We start from the raw sequence: 24547 nt of genomic DNA on the forward strand, positions 1-24547 counted from the left end.
GCGGAAAACGGACTACCGCCATGTTGGGAAGCTGAAGTGGGCGGAACCAGCAGCCACAGCACCAGTGCCGTTTCAGGCTTAGAAGGCTACAGTTTAAAGCAATAGGCTCAAGCTAATATAAAAAAATAAGCCACGTAAAGATGGCTACCACACAGAGAATCTGGATTATGTTCTCTTTGATATTCGTAACTGCAGAAAAACATTTGATTGTAAAAGCTGTTGAGTTATGCCAAAATGTATATTTTAAAGGTACCTTGACTTCAAAATTTGGATATAAGGATATGTTGCTTTGGAAAAGAGTCTCTGCTTTTGTTTCCACAGAAAGCCAGAGACTATGGATTTGTTCCAGATTCAGATACATCAGGTTTGACCAGCCAAGACCCCCTGAAAGGTCTCCAATGACACCATGGCCCAGATGACTCAACATCCAGAATGGTTTCAAGGCAACTGGCTCAGACGATACAGCCTCATGGACTACTCCATGATCCTAAAATTTTCTTTGTGTCCCCATAAGATACAGCGCCCCCCTCCAGCAGGAAGTAGTAAGAGAAGCTACGCCCAAATTCCCAAATATACCAAGCTGGCTTTAGAGATGGAATTGGCTCACTCCCCCTCTAAACCCAGACATATTGCTCAAAAAAAAATGGTTAAGAGATTCTTGTGTCCCAAATCAGAAGAGCCCTCTGGTGTGAGACAGAGAAAAACCAATATTTTTATTTAAAGCAGGTTGATTATAAATACAATCTCTTTCTAAAGAAAAAAAGGAGATAGTTTAGATATGATAGGATGAAAGGGTAGATTAATGAACCTACTTTTAAAGAGTAACAACTTGTTTAAAATGTTTTACATCGCTATAGATTTTAGTTTATTGATACAAGTTTAAACTTAATTTTGTTATACTGTATATATATTTCTATTCTTGTTTGAGGTATTATGTTTATGTAACTCATTTAAAATTATAATGGATAATTAAAAAATAGATTAATAATTAGTCATCTATGATAATCATATTTGTAGCCATGTTAGTTAAGTCTTCTAGGTATACATAGTTATATTTCAGATAGATAGGTAGTCTTCAAACACTTCAAAGACCTACAGAATATGGCATTTAAAATGTTTTAAAAATTTAGACTTTCTGGACAGTGAGACATGTCTGCTCCTGACAGCACCGATTTACTTCAGAGAGGAGGATGGGCATCGAAGACACTCCATACGGAGTTTATCTTCACCTTGACAAAAATAGCCATTTGGGCAAGAAACTGTTCTTGCCTGGACTGCCTGATCAACTGGACATGCAGGACCCATACAAAGGTGACCACTGAACTTTGCTTGACAAAATGGTCCTTCAGGTTCCTGCTTTGCAGAGAAAACTGCCAGACACTCTACAGGACACAGAGAAAAGTGAATAAGAGACTCTAGGCCTGTGGGCTGAAGACAGATGCCCCAACTTTACAAGAGAACTTTGAATGACTGTCCAGGCTGCCAGCTGTCTCTGTCTACCCTACAAGACTCCTAAAAGTTGCTTATATCCTTCTCCATTTCTCAGGTAGTAGTATATCCTTCTGAGGTCTTTGATGTGGTTAAAGACTAGATACTTACAATTTTCCTTAGTTATAATAAAAGATAAGTTAGATATAAAACCTTAAACTTACAAATATAAGATAAATAGGATCTCTTCTTTAATATTGTAACTGTAATTCTTGCTTGATAATTGTTTTGTTATATGTAATTTTACTATGTTAAAGTTAAAACCTTCCTTTTTAAGAAAAGAAAAGGGGAAGTGCTGTGGGATGGTCTGTATGTCAAGTGTGTTGCTGATTGGTCAGTAAATAAATCACTGATTGGCCATTGGCTAGGCAGGAAGTATAGGCGGGACTAACAGAGAGGAGAATTGAGAGAACAGGAAGCTGGGGGAGGGAGACACTGCCAGCCGCCATCAGGACAAGAAGAAGCTGGGGGAGGGAGACACTGCCAGCCGCCATCAGGACAAGAAAGATGTAAGGTACCAATAAGCCATGAGCCATGTGGCAAAGTAAAGATTAATAGAAATGGGCTAAATATAAGAGTAAGAGCTAGACAATGACAGGCCTGAGCTAATGGCCAAGCAGTTTAAATAATGTAAGAGTCTGTGTGTTTATTTTATAAGTGGGCTCTGGAACTGGCGGGACTTGGTGGCGGGAGCTGGAGAGAAATTCTCCAGCAACAATTATGTGCAGCCTTGAAGGAAGAATGCTGCTTTTATGCCGACCATACTGGTATTGTCAGGGAATCGATGGAAAAATTAAGGGAAAGGCTGGTTCAAAGAAAAAGAGAGTTTAAAAATCAGCACAGGTGGTTTGACATTTGGTCCCTGGGCCTTTCAGCGGTTGACTCAGTTTATCAAAAATCAGATTGATTCGGCCTTACCAGGACACGTCTGGATTCATTATCACAGAGTAGATTCCGAGGAGGCCGGCCAGGAGCCCCATCAAGGACTCAGATTCAGTGTCCTAAGGCCCTAACGTCCCCACGGTCCTGGTAGAGGGTACTCAATGACGGGAATAGTACAGGGCCCACGCCGGAGACAACAGCGTACAGAGGTCGCCTGAGACCGGCTCAACACGGCACGATGTCCACGACGTGGAAAGCCCCCTGTGTAGCCTAAGACAGGGACTCTCTCGGACCACCCCATCACATGGACTTGGTCCATTTTTGAGAAAAGAGGGGGAACTGTTGGGGACCGATTCCGGACAGCGGTGTCCTTACTTTATCAAGCCTTACAAAGGCAGGAAGTTCCTGGCCTAATCGCGGGCTGTACAAATTAATGGAATAACTGCTAATCAGCCAGCTGCAGAGGCCTGGGACCAAAGCGACCTCACCCTCCTTCACCTTAGGAATTTTCCATCATTCTCTCCGTGCTTCCCCTTTTCCCCTCCCTGCCTGAAGCCCTGTTTATAAGCCTCAACACCCAGTCAATAAAGGAGACCTCAATGCAACTCAGAATGTCTCTGTCTTCCTTTATGCGCCTGGTCTCCTTTCTCTCTCGCCCCCCATTGATCTTTCAGGAGGTGCCTCCTCGGGTCTCATCAAATAACCTGGCCCGCGGGACTGGGCAACACACAAAGCACCACTCCAAACCTTGTACTCACCTGAGCTGGATCTGAAGGATGGAGCCCTAAAAGGCTTCCCTAAGTGCAAACCTGTCCTTCCTCTACATCCCAGAGCTGACGACCATAACTCGTACATACTGTGCCTCTCAGTCACTGCTATGACTTCTCACAGTACTGGGCCACAATAATCCCAGCTATACACACACACACACACACACACACACACACACACACACACACATACACAAAAGCGCTCCTGCATGCTTAGCAGTTGTAGGACTCCAGATAGTGCCCTCTGTTAATTTCAGAGCCTTCTCTAAGTATTCTTCCTGCTGAGATGATGTCTGGACATGAGAATGCAGGACAAGGGGCTTTTGGACCTTTGATGGTGGGAGTTCTTCCTGGGTTTAATGCAAATGAAGCTAGGCAGGAGAAGACAGGACTATGTGTGTCCTGAATGACACAGAGGAGGCTTGTCAGGGGAAGCACGGGCTGTGAAACCTGGCCACTATGGTACCTAAGTGCTGCCTGGCCTCTTTGTGAGCACCCCGAGTCCAAACCCTGTTCTGGATGCTTCTACTGGAATTCACCTTGAGCCACCACACTGCCATACTGGGTACGAACAATCAGGTTGGATAGGATGATGATTGGGGAGTTGAGGGTTCCAGATCCCTTACAGGGATCTGGGGATGTGGCTCTGGAGCTGGAACCTTTTCTAACAGGTCCCAGTGCCTAAATTCAACCTGTAGCACAACTCAAGAGAAAATCCAGTTGTAAAAGAAACAAAAGGCAAGCCAGAGAGAAGTCCAGGCAGCCAGAGAGGAGAGGGGATGGCAGGAGGAGATAAATGGATGACAGACATTTGGCCAAGGTGGCTAGCAACCAGGCCTGAGACCCTGAGCACCTCCCAGAGATGCAGGGCAGAGTTTGTGTGGTCTCCAGAAGTGAGCTGTTGATACTGCTAGGGAGGCTCAGACAAAAGCTAGAGGGTCCCAGGGTGGCCTTGTGCACCACCTTAAGGGCAGGCAGGCTGGCACAGAGGCAGGAAAAGTTCCACACAACCACCCCCATGCAGCCCAGGCTGCACAATCCCCTGCGGAGAGGTCCTCTCCTGCTCCCAGACATGGTGGCCACAGGACCCAGGAGGCTGTGCTTCCATGAACCCCAAGCCAGCCACGTGTCGCCCGCCCGGAGCCGGTCATCTGGACCCTGCTTCTTCCTCCAGCTCTCCTGGGTCATGGAGCGGGCCAGAGAACCTCTTTGGTCCTGGGGGACCCAGGCGGGAGCCCTTCCCTAGGCGGCACGCCTCCATTTCCAGGGTAGCACAGGAACCTGCTGGCGGAATTGGAAAACTGAATCCACGGGATGGCAGCAGGGCACCAAGAATGCCAACGGCCAAGGGCGAAAGGTGCTCTCTCTCCGCCCTTCACAAAGCAAAAAAAAAAAAAAAGAAAAAAAAAGCCAAAGCTCCAAGATGAAGGACAACCATCTAGGCTAGGACTGGACAGACATGCCACTCTAGGGCTGCTGCTAGGGATTCAGTGGTGTGCAGAAGGTGAGGGTGTGGTGTGTAGATGGGGGTAACAGACTTTAACTGGTTCCTCCATTGTAACCTCTATGCACTGCACTTCCCTGACACACTCGGCTTTGTGCCAGCCCCTGAAGGCCCCGCCTGAGGGTATGGTGGGGTGCAGGGAGAGAGGGCAGGTGGTGGAGGGTGTCATGGAGGGGGCCAAGTGGGGAGTGTGTGGATGTGGGGGCAGGCTCACTTGAGAGTCTGAGCCCCACCCTAAGGAAGTCCTCCACAAACCACATCTGGACTATAGGGGAGGAGGTAAAGAAACATAATAATGGGGTTGGGGTTCAGGGGCAGAGCATCGCCCCCTAGCTGCCAAACCAGGGTATTCTAACAGCTGCATCCCTGCCCTAGCCCAGCCTTCAACCCAGACACACACACACACACACACACACACACACACACACACACACAGCAGCTTTCAGAGATCCAGTGGCTGTCTACATGACTCCACCCACCAGGGTGACCAGTACAGCTTCCAGCATGGCCTTGGGTCTGCTGACCCAAGCTTCCAGGTCAAGGTGGCCCGGCAAGAGGGGCCTCCAAGGCTGTACCCGGTTCTTCTAAGGCAGTGGGATGGAAGGTGTTACACCAAGGGAGACGACCACCCAACTCAATGGGACCCTAGACCCAGCTCGGGCTTCCCACCTTGCAGAAGGCCGCTCCAGGATGGACACAAGGCAAAAGGGCAGGCAGCTGTGTATGCTTGTAAGGGATGCAGAGTCAGCGGCCTTAGTCCCGTGTCCCAAATCCGATGGTCTAATACTAAGATGGGAGAAGAAGGACTTCCTTCCAAAACCTTGGCCTTGGTAGTGATGAGCGTTCAGATGGATGCTGCCCCACATCATGCGAAGCAGGGACCATAAGGCCCGGGACATCCACAACCTTGCCTCAACAGGCAGGGCGTCCAGGTCCCTGAGGTGAAGACAAGAACACATCAAAAGAAGAGACATTGCACCCACCTGCCCTCTTGCCCTACCAAACCCTGGGCCCAGGCCCCCACCTTAACCGTCTCCTAGGCAGCACCAGGCAACCATTCTGACCTACGTCCACCTCTGTCACAATCTCTCTCCTCTGCACAGCCCTCCACCTCCCACCCCTAACCTCCCACCTCCCGACCCTACCCTACACCAAATACCAGGCACCACTCAGGAAACTTCTCTTTCCGTTCTCTAACTTCCCCCAAGACCCTGTCAGGCATGGAACTCTCTGTATCCTCTGTGGACACCCACCTACCTGTGGCAGGGCCTAGGAACACACAGGACTCGGCTCTCTCAAGAGATTCCAAGTGGACCGAGGACAGGTAACATAGAATCTGAGGGACAAGTAGCAATTCTCACTCTTTACACCAGGATGCCTACAGCACACACCCACCCTGTGTGTCCTTATGGCTTTCCCTAAACATTCCAGGTGTCCTCACACAAATTTCTCTCCACGGGCCCAGACCCATGGAACAGAAAAAAGTGTCCACAGACAGAGTGGGTCTGCCCACCAGCCTGCATGAAAAAAAAAAAAAACACCAACAAACTAGAGAACACCCAACACCCCACATGCAGATTCTCATTTGCTCTCGCCTTACTTTCTCTCTCTCTCATTTATCTATCCTCCTCTACCTCCACCTCCACCTCTATCTCTGTCTTTCTCTGTCCCTCGCTCCTATGTACTGTCGCATCCCTGGTATCCAGGTTAGCTAGGCCATGTTCAGTAGGGAAATGCTTTTCACTCCTCAATAGGAAGCCTTCCTTCAATGAGCACTGAAAGTCTCCAGAGGCTCTCCTCCACACTGCTGACATCTTCCATGATGAAGCCTAGAAGAAAATCACTCTCCCTGCCACCTGGAGACAAGCCTGTCTATGCTCTTCCAAATCTCCCTCTCTACAAAGCTTCCTGGAGACTTTTGCTGTGGCTAAAATGGGAGCTTCCTGGTGATGGGGGTGGGTGTGGAGGACCTGACTTCATGGACCTGCCTGTCAGGCCACTTTAAAGGACGGTACTGCCACCTTCCCAATGGTTCCTACACAATGCTCTTACCAACCACGCTCTGGCATGCCCCTGAGCCCTAATCCACACACACGAAGCACCACTCCAAACCTTGTACTCACCTGAGCTGGATCTGAAGGATGGAGCCCTAAAAGGCTTCCTACATGCAAACCTGTCCTTCCTCTACATCCCAGAGCTGACGACCATAACTCGTACATACTGTGCCTCTCAGGCACTGCTATGACTTCTCACAGTACTGGGCCACAATAATCCCAGGTATACACACACACACACACACACACACACACACACACACACACACACACATACACAAAAGCGCTCCTGCATGCTTAGCAGTTTAGGACTCCAGATAGTGCCCTGTTAATTTCAGAGCCTTCTCTAAGTATTCTTTCTGCTGAGATGATGTCTGGACATGAGAATGCAGGACAAGGGACTTTTGGACCTTTGATGGTGGGAGTTCTTCCTGGGTTTAATGCAAATGAAGCTAGGCAGGAGAAGACAGGACTATGTGTGTCCTGAATGACACAGAGGAGGCTTGTCAGGGGAAGCACGGGCTGTGAAACCTGGCCACTATGGTACCTAAGTGCTGCCTGGCCTCTTTGTGAGCACCCCTGAGTCCAAACACTGTTCTGGATGCATCTACTGGAATTCACCTTGAGCCACCACACTGCCATACTGGGTACGAACAATCAGGTTGGATAGGATGATGATTGGGGGGTTGAGGGTTCCAGATCCCTTACAGGGATCTGGGGATGTGGCTCTGGAGCTGGAACCTTTTCTAACAGGTCCCAGTGCCTAAATTCAACCTGTAGCACAACTCAAGAGAAAATCCAGTTGTAAAAGAAACAAAAGGCAAGCCAGAGAGAAGTCCAGGCAGCCAGAGAGGAGAGGGGATGGCAGGAGGAGATAAATGGATGACAGACATTTGGCCAAGGTGGCTAGCAACCAGGCCTGAGACCCTGAGCACCTCCCAGAGATGCAGGGCAGAGTTTGTGTGGTCTCCAGAAGTGAGCTGTGGATACTGCTAGGGAGGCTCAGACAAAAGCTAGGGGGTCCCGGGGTGGCCTTGTGCACCACCGTAAGGGCAGGCGGGCTGGCACGGAGGCAGGAAAAGTTCCACACAACCACCCCCATGCAGCCCAGGCTGCACAATCCTCTGCGGAGAGGTCCTCTCCTGCTCCCAGACATGGCGGCCACAGGACCCGGGAGGCTGTGCTTCCGTGAACCCCAAGCTTTCTCAAAGCAAAACCAACACTGACATTTAGTAGCCATATAAAAATATCTCAGCCAGGTATGGCAACATATATTTGAATTCCAGGGCTCTGGATTCAGAAGCAAACAAATCTCTGTGCTTGAAGTCAGCCTGCTCTACTCAGTAATGCAGGCCCACCAAGGATACATATTGAGACTGTTTCATAGAACCTAAATAAAGACCAGACATGTTGGCGTAAGCTTTCCTTCCCAGCACTTGAGAATCAGAGACAGGAGGATCTGTCTGAGTTTAAGGTCAGCCTGATCTACATGTAAGTTCCAGGACAGCCAGGCCTACATAGAAAGAATGTGTCAAAAAAATCAAAACAAGGACTGTTTTTATTACAGAAAAACATTAAAGTTGCTTATTATAAGCCTACAAAGTCTTTAAAATTTCAGTATCTTCAATAGTTGTAGCCTTATATGATACTGTAAAAGATTTAAAATTTTTCTGAAACACAAATATTAAATGCAAAAATGTTTTATGCATCTTCTCCTCATAGAATCCAAATTATCCCATGTATCTTACTTTCCAAATATTTATTTTATGCCTACCAAAAAAGACTAGTTCTATGAGGTCAGAATTTTCAGAACATAGTGTCATGTTATGCAAAATTGGTGAAGGTCAAACACTTTCCAGAGAAACAGCAATATAGTTAGATGATAATAAAACTAAAATCATAGATGGGACCACTGAAAAAGAAATGAGACATAAAGACATACCAACAAATATATATCATGATACATTAAACAAGAATGACTAGGTTCTAATCAAAATCAACCACAAGAAATCACTGGCCATCACTCATCCTGTATACTCATTCTCTCCTTTGCCAATAATAGAAAATGTGTTATGTGAGGAGCATCTTTTACTGAAATTGGAGAGATTCACTTGAAGCCCTCTGATATTTTAACTTTGTAGAAAACACTTTTGACTACTAAAAGGATCTCATTCTCTTATGATCAAGAAAAGGATATCTGTTAGGATCACTAACAGACAATATCTTCTTTCCTATGACTGATAATTCCCTGTAAGTCTGCACCAGAGTGAGGAAATGAAAACTTTTTAAAACAAAATTCAAGGTAAGAGATTTTTAAAGAATGAGTGTACACTTAAAGCACATTGGTATGCTGTAATTACATTATAAGTCACAAACAATTTTCAAAACAAGTTTATTGCTATTTTAGCATGATTTTGCTTGAGAGAGTATGTTTTCCTTCTGTATACAGTATCTGCAAGAGTGGATAGTATGAGTCTCTTAATTGAATGTTGATATCTGAACTCAGGCCATCTCCAAAATGAATACGTGCTGAGCCACCTTCTAAAACCCATAATATGCGTTATCCAATAAACTAAAAGGCTTATACAGATTAACAGCAAGAACAACAAAACCTAAATAATTAAAAAAGAAAATATTTTTTAGAACACGATGCACCAAAACTAAGATGTTGTTTATGGTAAATCTAGAGCATAAAATGAATACAATCCATCAACAATGCCCAACAATTTATAACAGGAAAGCTAATTACATTGCTACTTTAACTGTGAAAACACTCAGGATGATCAACGGTAGTATGAAAAAATAGTACACAGATTGACTTAATATGACTTCTATACTTAGTACAAAGCTATAACAATCAAGAATGTGTACAATATTTATGAAAGAATAAAGGAGATAGAGACAAAAACCAAGAATAAAGGCAGGAAAGTGCAGTCAACTATTAATCAGAGAGCAAAGGAAACTTAACCAGAAAAGTGTGACCTTGATCACTGTTATCCAGACAACTATAATTCTATGTGTATAGAAACTAAACAAGTACAGACTTCACAACTATCACAAACAATTAAATAACAGTTCCATTAGGCATGGCCACAACATTTTAACCAATTCTATTATGAGTGAAGTACTATAACTATAGCAATTTGGTTCCATGATAAGATCAGTCTTTTATCCAGATTCTTGACTGCCCTTGTCTGTGGACTCCAAGAAAGGGACAATCAGGATATTTATAGAACATCTAAATTGATTACCTAATTCCTCATTGCTAATCTAAGGTACTGTTGAAGTAGGAAATCTCTCAACCCCCACCCTACCTCTCCCTTCTTGTGCTGTGACTCCACTAGCTTCAAAGTTGGTCAGTGAACTCAATTCTTTCAGAGGTTCCTCTTCATTTAAAAGTCTCCCATAAAAGACAGAGAGGTTGGGGGTCACTCACTTACTGGTTTACTTTTTCTTCTGACTGACCAGTCAAGGCCCAGAATGGAAGGAGTTGCAGGACTATTTTCCCAGCACTGGACAGCAGAGGAAGGATTAGGTGTTCAATGCAATTCTCAATTACATAGAATGAGGCAAGTCTCAACTAAAGGAGACATTGCTCTACACAGAAATCAATAATCAACATTACTTGAGAGAAAAGAAATAAAGCTCTTGATTACCTAGAGACATTAGAGAACAGAAACAGAGATAAGAGCAGAAATGCACTAAAAGAAAGTATTAAAAATGATACCAATAAGTCGTCTTTAAATGTTATAAATAATGTATTTTTAAGATAAAAAAATTGGCAATATTGATTTTGAAAAAGAGTAGGTCCTTCCCTAGTAGAGGGAATGTTATTAATATGAGATAGATTGATCTTGCTCATATGCATGTGTTGGCTGCTGAGATGTATAATTTGACACAACCAGTTACTGTTAATGGTCTATTTCTCAAACCATAAGCTGACATAACTATGTCAAGCAGGACTGGACATATCTGCATAGGAGAGTTTCCTAATACCAAATTCAATATTTATTGGCTCAAGATAACCTTCCCAAACTCCACACTCACACGATCTGGTCTGTGATCATTCATGTAACATAAATTAAATCATGATGGGAAATTATAAAATAACTCCTGCTACCATAATCAAGTCCTTTTCTATAACAGAGACTCCAGCTGCTAATTACCTATCCTGCTTCCCCCTGCAGTGTGCACAATAAACTATTTCTGCTATTTGGTTTGAAGTCAGAAGCAATGTTTCACATTCAAAACCTTTTCCTGGTGACAACCATGGATTGTCAACTACATGACTCAAATGGATAATTTTAAAACTCATTTAATTTAAGAATTTTGAAGGTATAGTAGAGAGAACAGTGAGATCATTGGCCTGGAGAGCAACAGAATGGAATCCTTTTGTTTTTTAGCTTCATGCTCCAGGTTGCACTTTGAACAATTTAAACAAAGATAGACAACTTGTAGGTCTAGCCATTTGGGCCGATGGGTGAATTAGACAGAAAAAATATTCCCAGAATTGTTTCTTAAGTAGACCAGACACCTGAAACAGTAGGTCATTCTTTAGTGACATTGTGCTGGGGTGAAGCTGACAGTGGGTAAGAATGGTGAGAAAAGTGGAAGGTAGAAAAAATAAAAGGTGGTAGGAGGAGACATTGCACAATCTGTATTGCATGCCATGTAAGCTTCTTAAAAAGAATAGCACCTACTTCCAGGGAGGAAATGGAAGGAAATGAGGAACTTCCAGGAAGTCTACAGAAACTGCAATACAGTGGGACAGAATCAGGAGGAGGCTTATCAAACAATGCTGCAAAAGGGAGCACAGGATATCTCAAGATCATTATTGAATAAACCCATCAGTGGTCTTGGGACTGATATCCATAGCTCCATGTGGGATCTGAAGCAACCCCACCATAAAAGCCCTGGTTCCACACCATTACCAGTTCCCCCAAACATGTTCCTGATTTTATGGAAGTAGCTCTGTTTTATTGTCAATAAATCAGGCCCTTAGGGAAAGCTCCCAAGGCCTAGGCCCCAGGCTGTTAATTGCTCTCCCAAGAATGATACTTTTCCTTGTCTGAGTGCCAAAATGAAAGCCTTGCTTGATCAGTCTAGTCCTTAATACAACATTGTTTAACTTTTCAAATACTTGTCACCTGGTGTCATATTGACCTTCTGGCTGAACCATGCTTTTCTCAAAAGAAAACTGGGCCTGGGCACTGGTGGTTCACACCTGTAATACCAGCACTCAGGAGGCAGAGGCTGGTGGATCTCTGTGAGTTTGAGGCCAGCCGGGTCTACAGAGCTGGTCCAGGACAGGCTCCAAAGCTACAGAGAAACCCTGTCTTGAAAAACTAAAAAAAACAACCAAAAAAAATGGAACTTTATGGCACAACAAGCCTTAGGGTTGGCTGTGACATATAATGTCTCAATAAGCAGCTTGTTAGAATCTCATTCTTTGATATAAGTTTGGGCCTAGTTGCTTTTTGTAAATCAGCAGTTATTCCTTTGTAATGGTTTGGAAACAAATGTCTGGACAATCCTGGTGAAAAAATTTGTATCCTACTGTCCTAATCTCTAAAAAGCCTGGCTAGAATACATTTATCTTTGGGGAATATTTTTTTGAGACAGACCTCCCTCCTCTAAATTCTGTTTTGTGAGAGTTACTATCTCCTAAGCATTAGTAAATCCTTTAAATCAACCATTATACTCATCTACATCATATGCTAGTAGTGGAGTGCTACCCAATGCATGAGATGCCTTTTTCACCCACCCACAAAATTAATTATAAATGGATCTTATACATAAAAATTAAATGCAAAATACTGATTCTCACTCAACAAGGTACTAGAAGGTACTCTCCAAGTTAGGCAACCTGCGTTCTATGGGTGCAAAAAAAAATGTTTAAGTTCAAAGATATTTTTAAGCACAGCTTTGTACTTTCAATTCTGTGAGCAGATTCAGCCCATAGAATAGGTATTCAGAGGCCTGCCTCTGGATCCAGGGAGTTTCTGTTATGCCCAGATTGGGACTCCAAAGACTTTACCACAGACCTTAGGTTCAGAATGCAACAGCATGGTTTATTTCTGTTTGTTTACAAGCCGTGGGCAGGGAAGCTCAATCCAAAGCACTCACTCGTAGTCGTGAGGCCAAGAGGAACTTGCTTTTTCTTTGTGTGGCTAGCTTTTTAAAGGCGAAATCCACAAGCCCTTCAAGGGGGTTGGGGGAGTTTTGCACGGGTGCAACTCGGATTGGTTTATTTCTATCTCTGTTCTCTTTTAATTGGGTGAGGGTATGTAACCTTTGGATTTACTGGTTGGTGGTTACAATTTATTACTTTGGGGGCAGGCCAGCACAAGTCCCAGGCTTTGTCCTTGAGCCACCATGGGGGCTGGCTGGCCAAGCACGTACTGCACATAACTCTAAGTTGGTGAGGGGCCCCAGAAAGTAAACATCTGGCTGAACTTTGAGCAGTCAGAGTACATGCAGAAAGGGAGCTACTGCATGGACTATGTCTTTTGTTCATGGCCCTCCCAGGAACTGCTTGCTCAAGTCTCAGGAAACTGAAATTGAGGCCTGATCTCTGAGAGAAGACTGAGCAGCCAGTTATGGCATATGCTTGGTCCTTTCATTTCAAGTACCACATGGGACATCAGAGGACAGGGATATTGCAGGCAGGTTCCCACTCAGACCCGAGGAGGACCCACCACACTGGATCCTCCACCTCACCATCTGCTCCACCCCATCTGAAGACAGCAGCCTCTCACTCACCATGTCATGGTTTCCCAGCTCAGCCATGCTGTCTGCTCAGCTCCCTGCAGCAGCACTCACAGCACACCACACCACACAAAACTGCTGGTGCCAGCTTCTCTTCAAAGAAAAGTCTGAAGCCTGGGGTGGCAGGAAGCACCCTGCACAACTTCTGACGGGCAGCCCACCTGGAGGACCTGATTGGCTAATGAGACCTGAGTGACAATACCACATCTCATAGGGTTAAAATGTGTTCAAAAACCCAGCACAATGGCTCCTGTCCCTCCCTTCCACCCAGACAAAGACTTTTTCTAGATCAGCAGAGATATGCACATCAATAGCACTTGCCCTTGGCTGCAAAAGTAAACCTGCTCTCTTCCTGCTCTCCTTAGGCACTTCCCCTTCTTCCTCCTGGACACAATGTAACTAGCTAGCTTGTACAGACCACTATACTATGTGGGGTGGAGATTCCCTGTCACACAGGTAGAAGGGTGCCCAGAATATTAACAACAACAAAAGATACGTAAAGACAAACAAGGAGTGTTTGTTGTGTCACTTAACACTGACATCAGGTGAACTGAAGGTATTTTTTCCCTGTTTGTCACTGGGACTTCAGACAACCAGCAAAGAAAAGCAGGAATTAGATCATACTCAAGATAATAAGTCTTTCTCCCATCAGAAAGCTGGATGATGGCTCCGTTGCTTAAGGAGTTTTTATTCCTGAAACTTGGAGTAAACAGTTGGAAAACTAAATAATAATGAAGAGTACTCTTCATGGAAAGTTGAATACTTAGAGAATAATGGAGCTAGGAAGAAAGCATTTATGAGTATCATTGTTAGTCAGCACATGTTCCTTCCTGGGTAGGTGAAGAAAAATGACAACTGTAATATTCAAACTTTTCTACATAATCAGGACTGGTAGAATGAATCTCTCCATGAATGCAGAAAATTGATTTTATAGAATGTCTTACAAGCATGCAGGATGGGAAGGAGATCATTTTAACTAGCCCTGCCTGCTGTCTGTCTCAGGGCTGGGACATCATTGCAGAGAATTCCATTTTTAAGCTTTATTTTATTTTATGTATGAGGTTGTTTGCCTCCAGGAGTCTGTGCAGAGTTCTTGCAGAGGCCAGAAGAGAGTTACAGGAGATGGTTAGGTATAATGGAACCTCTGTCCTATGTAACAATACCTTGTGCTGCTTTTAACTGTTAAACTATCTCCCTAAGACACTTCTTTAATTAAAATTTATTTTTATACATTTTAATTAATATGTATTAAATCAATTTCCCCATTCCTTCTCCTCTCGCCATCCCTTCCCAAATTCTTCCCTTCCAGTTTCTTCCTTGTTATGCCTGTGAGAATATGTATGCACAAATATATGAATAAACACTGCTAAGTCCATTTCTGTTGGTTGTGTTTATAGGGATCCTAGGATGAACACTTTTTATTGGACATGCACTTGGGGAGCTCATCCCTGCCTGAGGCTAATTCTCCCATGTGCAGAAGAATTCCACTATTTAATGAGCAACAAGAGTCTTATCATTTAGGTGCCTTGGACTGGAAACATTATAAAGAATAGAAAATATTATCCAGAATAGTAAGGTTGAGGTGGTAAATACCTCAGCTAACAATTGCTGATGCCATGACCCTGAAGTTTGGAGCTGAAGGGAAGACTATGGACACCCTCCTAAGCCAATTACAGTCTTCTTTAGTTCTATGGTCCTCCCACCAGACCCCATTGACCATTCTCATTTTGTATAACTTTGAAAACTTAAAATTCCTACCTCCACATTCTAAGTAATATGATTACAGGGCTGAACCACCATGTCAGGCTTAGGTTCCTTCAAATGCATTTAGTGAGGTATTAGAATAATAGGATGAGTTACATGAACATTTGTAATTAACTATATTCAAAAAATATTCATCTCTCTGAGCCTGGGTTTCACCATCTGCAGAATAAGGACATAACTCTTCCCTGGTCATTGATCAGAAACAACAGACTCAATACTAAAGAAAAATAAAATTTCTCATAGTTGTAAGACAGTGGACATTAAGGTAGGAAGGCTACATTTGATGGGAATCTTCTTCTGTTACTGGAGATAGCACCAGAACCTGTGTCCTGGCTACTCTACCTAGGCAGGCTCAGCCATTCATCCTCACTAAGCCAATTAAATTGCTCAAGTTATCCAGTGAGTGGCATGCCCATCTATAATGCAGGAAATCTGGTGGCAAGGTGAACAGATCTCTCTGATGTCCAAGGACAGCCTAGTCTATAATGTGAGTTCCAGGCCAGCCGAAGAGTCATATTAATATTATTCTCTACAAAAAAAACAGAAATAGAAAAGGGAATAAAGCAAATTATTAATGAAAATTTAAAACATGATATTTATTCAAATTGACTAATTTGGAACAATAAAGAAAATATTAGATAACTAACCTATTTGTGGGGTCTTAAGAGGTTTCGATAGATGGTAAAAGTTAAGCAAAACTGAGCAATATAAAAGACATATAATGAATTTTTCCCATCTATAAAACCCTCCCATATTCTCATCTGGAGGATTCAAGTCTTTTCGCACAATGACATGCTCAGTGAAATTAAAATTACATGTGGTTCACTGTTTCACTAGTTGTTAGACAAAGGGAGAGATATAAGTGTCTCTTTAGAACATCCTTATTCCATCCAGGAATGTAGGTTACAGGGATTGAGAGGGTAGGGATTGAGAAGCTTTAAGGCCCAAATGTAAATCACAGAGTGTGGGCATGCAGGAACTTGTCACTGACAGCTACATGTAGTTGTCAAAAAGAGGAAAGAGTGGAAGAACTGGAATGCACTGATTCACTGAAAACTTAGGGTAGAAAATGCCTTATCTGTTAAGAAAACTGAAGATTCTTTCAGAGCATACATCCACCTTCCATTCCTAGTACATACAGAAGCTCAGTACTATCTGTAACTCCAGGATCAAGAGTCTGTAGCTCCAGATCTAGGGGATCTGACACCTTCACACAGACATCTGTCAATCTTGATCTTTTCTATTCATATGTAATAGTTGCAATGTTTGGAATGTCAGACACTTTCCCTTAGATGCTGGCCCATCCTTGGGTAAATCCCTGAGTGCTGTCAGCATAAGGATCCAGATATTGCCTACCAGTAAGCCTATTATGACAGATGTACCTGGGTCCCTAAGCCTGTCATGGCAGCTGTGTGGTCAAGCTTTTTTGGGCTCTTACACATTTCACCAATATATTTCAGGGTTATCCCCAAATGATATTGAAATCCTGCAGCTGTCTACTTCTGGGTGGTGCCTGCATGATGTACAGGACAATCAACTGACCCTAGTCTTCTCTTACTTCAGCCAGTCATAGGGAATACCCCATGAGACTGTAGAGGTGTGTGCTTGGCAGCAGAAGGCATGGGAACAGGAGTAGAAACCTGTAACTGGTATCACAGCTGCTCAGAACCAAATAAACACACAGAGGCTTATATTAATTAGAACTGTATGGCCTAATGGCTCAGGCTTCTTGCTACCTAGATCTTACATCTTAAATTAACCCATTTCTTTAAATATATACCTTGCCACACAGCTCATAGCTTATCGGTATTTTTACATCTTGCTTTTCATGGCAACAGCTTTTGGCAACTCCTGACTCAGCCTTTCTGTTCCCAGAAATCTTATCTCTTTTTGTCCTGTGTATACTTCCTGCCTGGCTACTAGACAATCATCACTTTATTTATTAACCAATCAGAGCAACATAGTCACAACATACAGAGCAATATCCACAAAAGAAACCATAGGCATTTTGGCAATTTCTTCATGGAGCTTGCTTGTTCCTTCAGGATCTGCTTGGGCCCAACCACTCATATACAACTTTCATTTGATAAGAGATTGCTGCAGTGTGTCTTACTTCATGACTTGTTTGGTCTAATAACACCCAGCTCATCATGGGCAGTTCAGGTAACATGGTATGGTGGTGGCCTACCCACAAGTATTCAGTTTCTCTCAGTGGCTGGGATTGATGGCCTGTGATTGTATGCATGGTCATAATTATTTTTGAAAATGGTTCTATGGATACCAGTGGCAGACACTTGAATTGATTTTAATAGGTATTGTATTGTTCCAATTTTCCAATTCTCCTGTTCTTGGTTTTTTTTTTAAGTTTTGTTCTTTTACTGTGTATATGTGTGTGAGTGTGTGTGTGCCATGTGTGCATTTGTAGACTATGTAGCACAGGCTGTGAATCTCAGAGTCATCTTCCTGCCTCTGTGTGCAGATGGCTGGTACTAAAAAAAATGCACTATCACACACGGCTTGAAAAATGGTTTTAATGGTCTAAGTCTCCTCTTCTTATGGTGGCCAGCAAGACCATGAGATGGTGTGGGAGCCTCTGATGCTGGAGTTACAGATAGTAGTAAGCTTCTATATGTACTGGGAATGGAAGCTGAGTGCTATGAAGGAAACTTTGGTGCTCTTAAATTATAAGGCATTTTCTACCATAAGTTTTATATTCTTCTTTATATTTCTGGTACAAGGCAGCCTAGTCAGGGTTAAATACCTGATGTGGATTAAAACATAGAATTATCCTATATTTGTGAGAATAGAGCAGGGATGAGATGTCTAATTATTTGGCCAATACAACATGGTCAGCCAAACATCCATATATGTACAACTAACAAAAATGGATGCAGCAGATTGTATTCATGTATTTCATCATACTTGTTCACTCACACTTAAAAAGGAAGAATTTAGAAGGGATTTTGGAAGGGAGTGAATGAAAAGATAAAAGGGAAAAGGAATGTTGTAGCATGAATCTTAACAGTTCTTATTAATAAGATCAAACCTGAGTCCAGTTATTGGGGTAATTGCAGGAAGGTCAGAGTATCAGAACAAGCCACATCTAACCTCACCTGGCCAACTTCTCAGCTGGTCCTTTTTCCTCAGACTGGAAGCTTTTGTGTTCACATCCCAATGGCTCTCAGCTAAACTGCTGCTAGAAGCCTGAATGCTTAACCAGCCAAATGCTTAACCAGGCAAATGCCTCTAGTTTCTGGTCCTCACGCCTTATAAACTTTTCTGCTTTCTACCACCACTCCCTGGGATTAAAGACTGCTTTCTGGGATTAAAGGCTTGAGTCACCATGCCTGACTGTTTCCAATGTGGCCTTAAACTCACAGAGATCCAGAGAGATTTCTGTCTCTGGAATGCTGATTAAAGGCATGAGTGCCACCATTTTCTAGCCTCTGTATCTAGTGGCTGTCTGTTCTCTGACCCCAGATAAGTTTATTAAGGTACACAATATTTTGGGGAACACAATACTACTACAGAATGTAATGTCACTTAATTAACAATTTTCTTCTTTTTTTATTACTAAGAAAATTTCTTTTCATTTCACATACCAGCTACAGACCCTCCCTATTCCTGCTCCCTAGCATTCCTCCCCATCGTACCCTGCATTCCCACCACCTCCAAGTGAACGTCTCCCATGGGGAGTCAGTAGATCCTGGCCCACTCAGCTGAGGCAGGTCCAAGGCCCTCCCCACTGCACCAAGACTGCAAAGGTGTCACACCCTAGCCACTGGGCTCCAAAAAGCCCACCCATGTACCAGGGATGGATTGCAATCCCCCTGCCTGTGGGCCCCACAAATGGTTTAAGCTAAACAATTGTCTCACATATCCAGAGGGTCTAGTCCAGTCCTATGGGGGCTCCACAGTTATTGGTACTAAGTTTGTGGGTTTCCAATAGCGTTGTTGGTCATCTCTATGTGTTTTCTCATCATAATCTTAATGTCCCCTGCCCAAAAATCCTTCCTCTCTCTCATCGATTGGATTCCTAGTGATCATCCTGGCACTTTGCCATGGATCTCTGTATCTGCTTCCATCAGTCACTTCATGAGGGCTCTATGATTACAGTTTGGGTACTGAGTCATCTGATCACTGGAATAGGACAGTTCAGGCACCCACTTCATTATTGCTAGTAGTCTAAGGTGGGATCATCCTTGTGGGTACCTGAGAACTTTCCTAGCACCCTGTTTTTTCCTATTCCCATGATGTCTTTATTTATCATGGTATCTCTTTCCCTGCTCTCCCACTCTGTCCCTTTCCAGCTCAAACCTCCTGTTCCACTCTATGCTCATCTCCCATTCTTTGCCCTCCACCCACGCCCCTTACTCCCAGTTTGCTCATGTAGAGCTCATCTATTTCTCCTTTGCTGGGCTATCTAACACTGACCTCAAGAAGAGCATGTTTGATTGCGTGCGGGTTGGCATCTATCTCCCGCCTCTGATAAAAGGATGCTGAACTGGTCTGGTACTCTCTAGGTGGATGACACCTGGATAGCATTAGTACAGGTTCTTGTTTTCTCAGAGATCAAACCTCTACTCTTGCCTGTTGTCAAAAACAAAAAGGGGGAACTGTAGAGAGCTGCGGGAAGCTGCACTCTAAAGATGGAGCTGGCTCCCCCCCCCCCCCCGGTGGCGAGCGCTCTTTCTTTCAATAAGTTCCTTATTTGGCTTGGTTTCAAATTTTGGCTTGCTAAGGCATACGTGTACCTATCCAGGAATCCCATGTGGCGCATGGGGGCTGGTGGACTGAGACCTATATAAGGCTGGGGCGGGCTCTCCCCAGAGGAAGAAGAACAAAGAAATAGATTAAGGGTCCTGAATAAACAGCTTGGAGAAGAGCTCTGCGTCATGTTTTTCTTGCTGGTCGAGTTAGATGCGACACTCTCTAATCTCTGTCTGCCAGACCTTCTCTCTGGTTTGCCTTTTGTTTCTTTTACAAGGCTTTCCCCTTGAACTGTGCTACAAGAGGAATTCAGGAATTTGGAGCTGTCCGAAAAATTTCCTGCTCCACAGCCACATTCCCACAACACTAAAAAAAGTCTGAACCTCCCCCCCCCATCATCATCCTATGCAAGCTGGTTCTGGGTACCCAATAAGGCAGTGTAGAGGCTCTAAGTGAAACCCAGTAGAAGCATCCAGAGCAGGGTTTGAACTCAAGATTGCTCACAATGTGGCCAGGCAGGACTTAGGTACCATGGTGGCCAGGTTTCACAGCCCCTGCCTCCACTGACAAGACTCCTCTGTGTCATGCAGGATACATATGCAGGCTGCATACTCCTTCCTGTGTTCATCTGCCTAGCTCCCTTTGCATTAAACCCAGGAAGAACACCCAGGGTCAAAGATCCAAAAGCCCCTTGTCTTGCACTCCCCTGTCCAAGCATCATCTCAAATGGAAGAATACTTCTAGAAGGCTCTGAAATTAACAGAAAGCTCTATCTTGAGTCCTAGAACTGCTAAGCATGGAAGAGTGCTTGTGTGTGTGTGTGTGTGTGTGTGTGTGTGTGTGTGTGTGTGTGTTGGGTGTTTGTGTATACCTGGGATTTTTGTGGCCTAGTCCTGTGAGAAGGCATAAGCAGTGGCGGAGAAGCACAGTATGTAACAGTTATGGTGGTCAGCTCTGGGATGTAAGGGAAGGACAGGTTGGCATGTAGGGAAGCCTTTTAGGGCTCCATCCTTCAGCACCAGCTCAGATGAGCACAAGGTTTGGTGCCTCATGTGTGTGGTTTGGGGTCAGGGCTTGCCGGAGCATGATGGATGAGAGCATTGTGTAGGAACCATTGGAAAGGTGGTGAGACCCTCTTTTGGAGTGGCCTGCCAGGCAGGTCTAGGAAGTCAGGACCTCCACCCTCACCCAGGCACAAGGAAGATCCCTTTTTAGCCTAAGCAAATGTCTCCAGGAGGTTTTGTAGAGACGGAGATTTGGAAGAACATAGACAGGCTTGTCTTCAGGTGGCAGGGAGAGTGATTTTCTTCTAGGCTCCATCATGGAAGATGTCAGTATTGTGCAGGAGGGCCTCTGGAGTCTTTCAGTGCTCATGGAAGGAAGGCTTCCTGTTGAGGTGTGCAAACCATTTCCCAACTGAACATGGCCTATCTTCCGTGGACACCAGGGATGGGACTGTACATAGGAGCAAAGGACAGAGGAAGACAGAGATAGAGGTGGAGGTGGAGGTAGAGGAGGATAGATAAATGAGAAGCGGGGGGCAAAAGGGAGAGAGAGGGTGGGAGAGCCAATGAGAATCTGCATGTGGGGTGTTGGGTGTTCTCTAGTTTGTTGGTGTTTTTTTTTCATGCAGGCTGGTGGGCAGACCCTCTTTCTGTGGACCCTTTTTCTGTTCCATGAATCTGTGCCCCTGCAGGGAATTTTGTGTAGGACACCTGGAATGTTGGGGAAATCCATAAGGACAGACAGGGTGTGTGTGTGCTGCAGGCATCCTGGTGTTAAGAGTGAGAATTGCTTATTGTCCCTCAGCTTCTATGTTGCCTGTCCTCGGTCCACTTGAATCTGTTGAGAGAGCTGAGTCCTGTGTGTGCCTAGGCCCTGCCACAGGAAGGTGGGTGTCCACAGAGGATACAGAGAGTTCCATGCCTGACAGGGTCTTGGGGAAGTTAGAGAACAGAAAGAGAAGTTTCCTGAGTGGTGCCTGGTAGTATGTGTAGAGTAGGGTAGGGAGGTGGGAGGTTAGGGGTGAGAGGTGTAGGGCTGTGCAGAGGAGAGAGATTGTGACAAGGTGGAAGTAGGTCAGAATGGTTGCCTGGTGCTGCCTAGGAGACGGTTAAGGTGGGGGCCTGGGCCCAGGGTTTTGTAGGCAAGAGGGCAGGTGGGTGCAATGTTTCTTCTTTTGATGTGTCCTTGTCTCCACCTCAGGTACCTGGACGGCCTGCCTGTTGAGTTGAGGTTGTGGATGTCCCTGGCCCCTAGTGGTCCCTGCTTCGGATGATGTGGGGCAGCATCCACCTGAATGCACTTCATTATGGAGGCCAAGGTTTTGGAAGGAAGCCCTTCTCCTCTCCCATCTCAATATTAGACCATAGAACCACGGGACATTGGGCTCAGGCCACGACCCTAAAGTCCTGACCAGTTCCCACAGCTGCCTGTCCTTCTGCCAGTTGGGAAGCCCGTGCTGGGCCTAGGGTCTTATTGAGTTGGGTGGTCGTCTCCTTTGTAGTCACACCTTCCCCTGTGCTCTGGGTTCTGGGACACCAAAAGCCCACTGCCCTAGCAGGACTGGCGTCAGGCTGGGAGGCCCCTCTTGGCTGGCACCTTGACTTGAAAGCTTGGGTCAGCAGACCCAAGGCCATCCTGGCAGCTGTACTGGTCACCCTGGTGGGTGGAGTCACGTAGACAACACTAGATCTCTGAAAGCTGCTCTGTGTGTGTGTGTGTGTGTGTGTGTGTGTGTGTGTGTGTCTGTCTGTCTGTCCGTCTGTGTGTGTGTGTGTGTGTGTGTGTGTGTGTGTGTGTGTGTGTGTGTGTGTGTGTTAGGGGTGAGGGCCAGCAAGGGCAGGGATGCAGCTGTGAGAATACCCTGGTTTGGCAGCTAGGGGGCAACACTCAGCCCCGGTCCCCAAATCCATGAGTAAGTTTCTGAGGCTCCTTCCCCTAGAATCCAGATGTGGTTTGTGGAGGATTCCCTTAGGGTCTGGTGCAGGCTCTCAAGTGCCTCTGAACCCACATCCACACACTCCCCACTTGGCCCCCTCCATCACACCCTCTACCACCCACACCCTCTCCAAGTACCATATGATACCCTCAGGCGGGGCCTTCATGGGCTGGCATGCGTCCATAGCCCAGTGTCTCAGGGCAGTGGAGGAACCTGTTAAGGGCGGTAACCTCCATCTGCCCACCACACCCCCACACACTGAACACGCTGGGATCCCTAGCAGCAGCCCTAGAGCCTCCTGTCTGTCCAGTCCTGGTCTACATGGTTGGCCTCCATCTTGGAGCCTGGCAGGAGAAAGCTGACTTTTTTTTTCCTATTTTTTTTGCTTTGCGAAGGGCGGAGGGAGAGCACCCTTCTGCCTTGGTCCTTGGCATTTTTGGTGCACTACTGCCATCACGCGGATTCAGTTTGCCGATTCCGCCACCAAGTCCCTGTGCTTCCCTGGAAATGGGGGCGGGCTGGCTAGGGAAGTGCTCCCGCCTGGGTCTCCCAGCACCAAAGAGGTTCTCTTGCCCGCTCCTTGACCCAGGAGAGCTGGAGGAGGATGCAGGGTCCAGGTGACCAGCTCCGGGCAGGGGCCACGAGACTTGGCTTGCCGCTGGCAAGAGCACAGCCTCCCAGGTCCTGGGGCCACCATGTCTGGCAGCAGCAGAGGACATCTCCGCAGGGGAATGTGCAGCCTGGGCTGCATCATGGTCGTTTTGGGGAAACATCCTGTGTGCCTGCCTGCCTGCCCTTACCGTGGTGCACCAGGCCACGCAGGACCGCCCATCTTTTGTATGAGCCTCCCTAGCAGTATCCACAGCTCACTTTGAGAAACCACACAAACTCTGCCCAGCATCTCTGGGAGGTGCTCAGGGTCTCAGGTCTGGTGCTAGCCACTGTGGCCAAATGTCTGTCATCCATTTAACTTCTCCTGAAAGCCCCTCTCCTTTCTGGCTGCCAGGCCTTCTCTCTGGATTGCCTCATGTTCTTTTGACAGGGTTTGCCCTTGAGCTGTGCTACAGGTGGAATTCAGGGACTGGAAACTGTCAGAAAAGGTTCCTGCTCCAAAGCAAAACCCCAGAATCCTACAAGTGGTCTGCGAGGTCCCTCCCCCGCCCCATCATCATCCTATGCAACCTGGTTGTGTGTACCCAGTGATCCAGGAGCTCAAGGCAGTGTGGTGGATCAAGGGGAATCCCAGTAGAAGCATCCAGACCAGGGTTTGGACTCAGGGGTGCTCACAAAGAGGCCAGGAAGAACTTAGGTACCATGGTGGCCAGGTTTCATGGTCCCTGCCTCCCCTGACAAGCCTCCTCTGTGTCATGCAGGATACATGCAGGCCGCATATTTCTTCTTGTGTTCTCCTGCCTAGCTCCCTTTGCCTTAAACCCAGGGAGAACTCCCAGGGTCAAGTTCAAAAAGCCCGTTGTCCTGCACTGCCCTGTCCAGACATCATTTCAGCAGGAGGAACACTTAAAGAAGGCTCTGATATTAACAGAGGACACTATCTGTAGACCTAGAACTGCTCTCCTCTCTCTCTCTCTCTCTCTCTCTCTCTCTCTCTCTCTCTCTCTCTCTCTCTCTGTGTGTGTGTGTGTGTGTGTGTGTGTGTGTGTATTGG

The 24547-nt window shown here is 45.5% G+C and overlaps 1 long non-coding RNA gene across 1 annotated transcript in view; it reads right to left on the bottom strand.

Annotated features, from left to right (window-relative positions):
* Positions 1–5296: 5296 nt before the first annotated feature.
* The window catches only part of LOC131901399 (uncharacterized), a 40577-nt gene continuing 21326 nt past the window's right edge, over positions 5297–24547 (bottom strand). The window contains exons 2-3 of the long non-coding RNA XR_009376517.1: positions 5902–5980; positions 5297–5580 (exon numbers count right to left, since the gene is read on the bottom strand). This is a non-coding gene — a long non-coding RNA (uncharacterized LOC131901399). The remainder of the gene's footprint in view (positions 5581–5901; positions 5981–24547) is intronic.

This window comes from Peromyscus eremicus, unplaced genomic scaffold (assembly GCF_949786415.1).
Source record: "Peromyscus eremicus unplaced genomic scaffold, PerEre_H2_v1 PerEre#2#unplaced_75, whole genome shotgun sequence".
Taxonomy (NCBI): Eukaryota; Metazoa; Chordata; class Mammalia; order Rodentia; family Cricetidae; genus Peromyscus; species Peromyscus eremicus.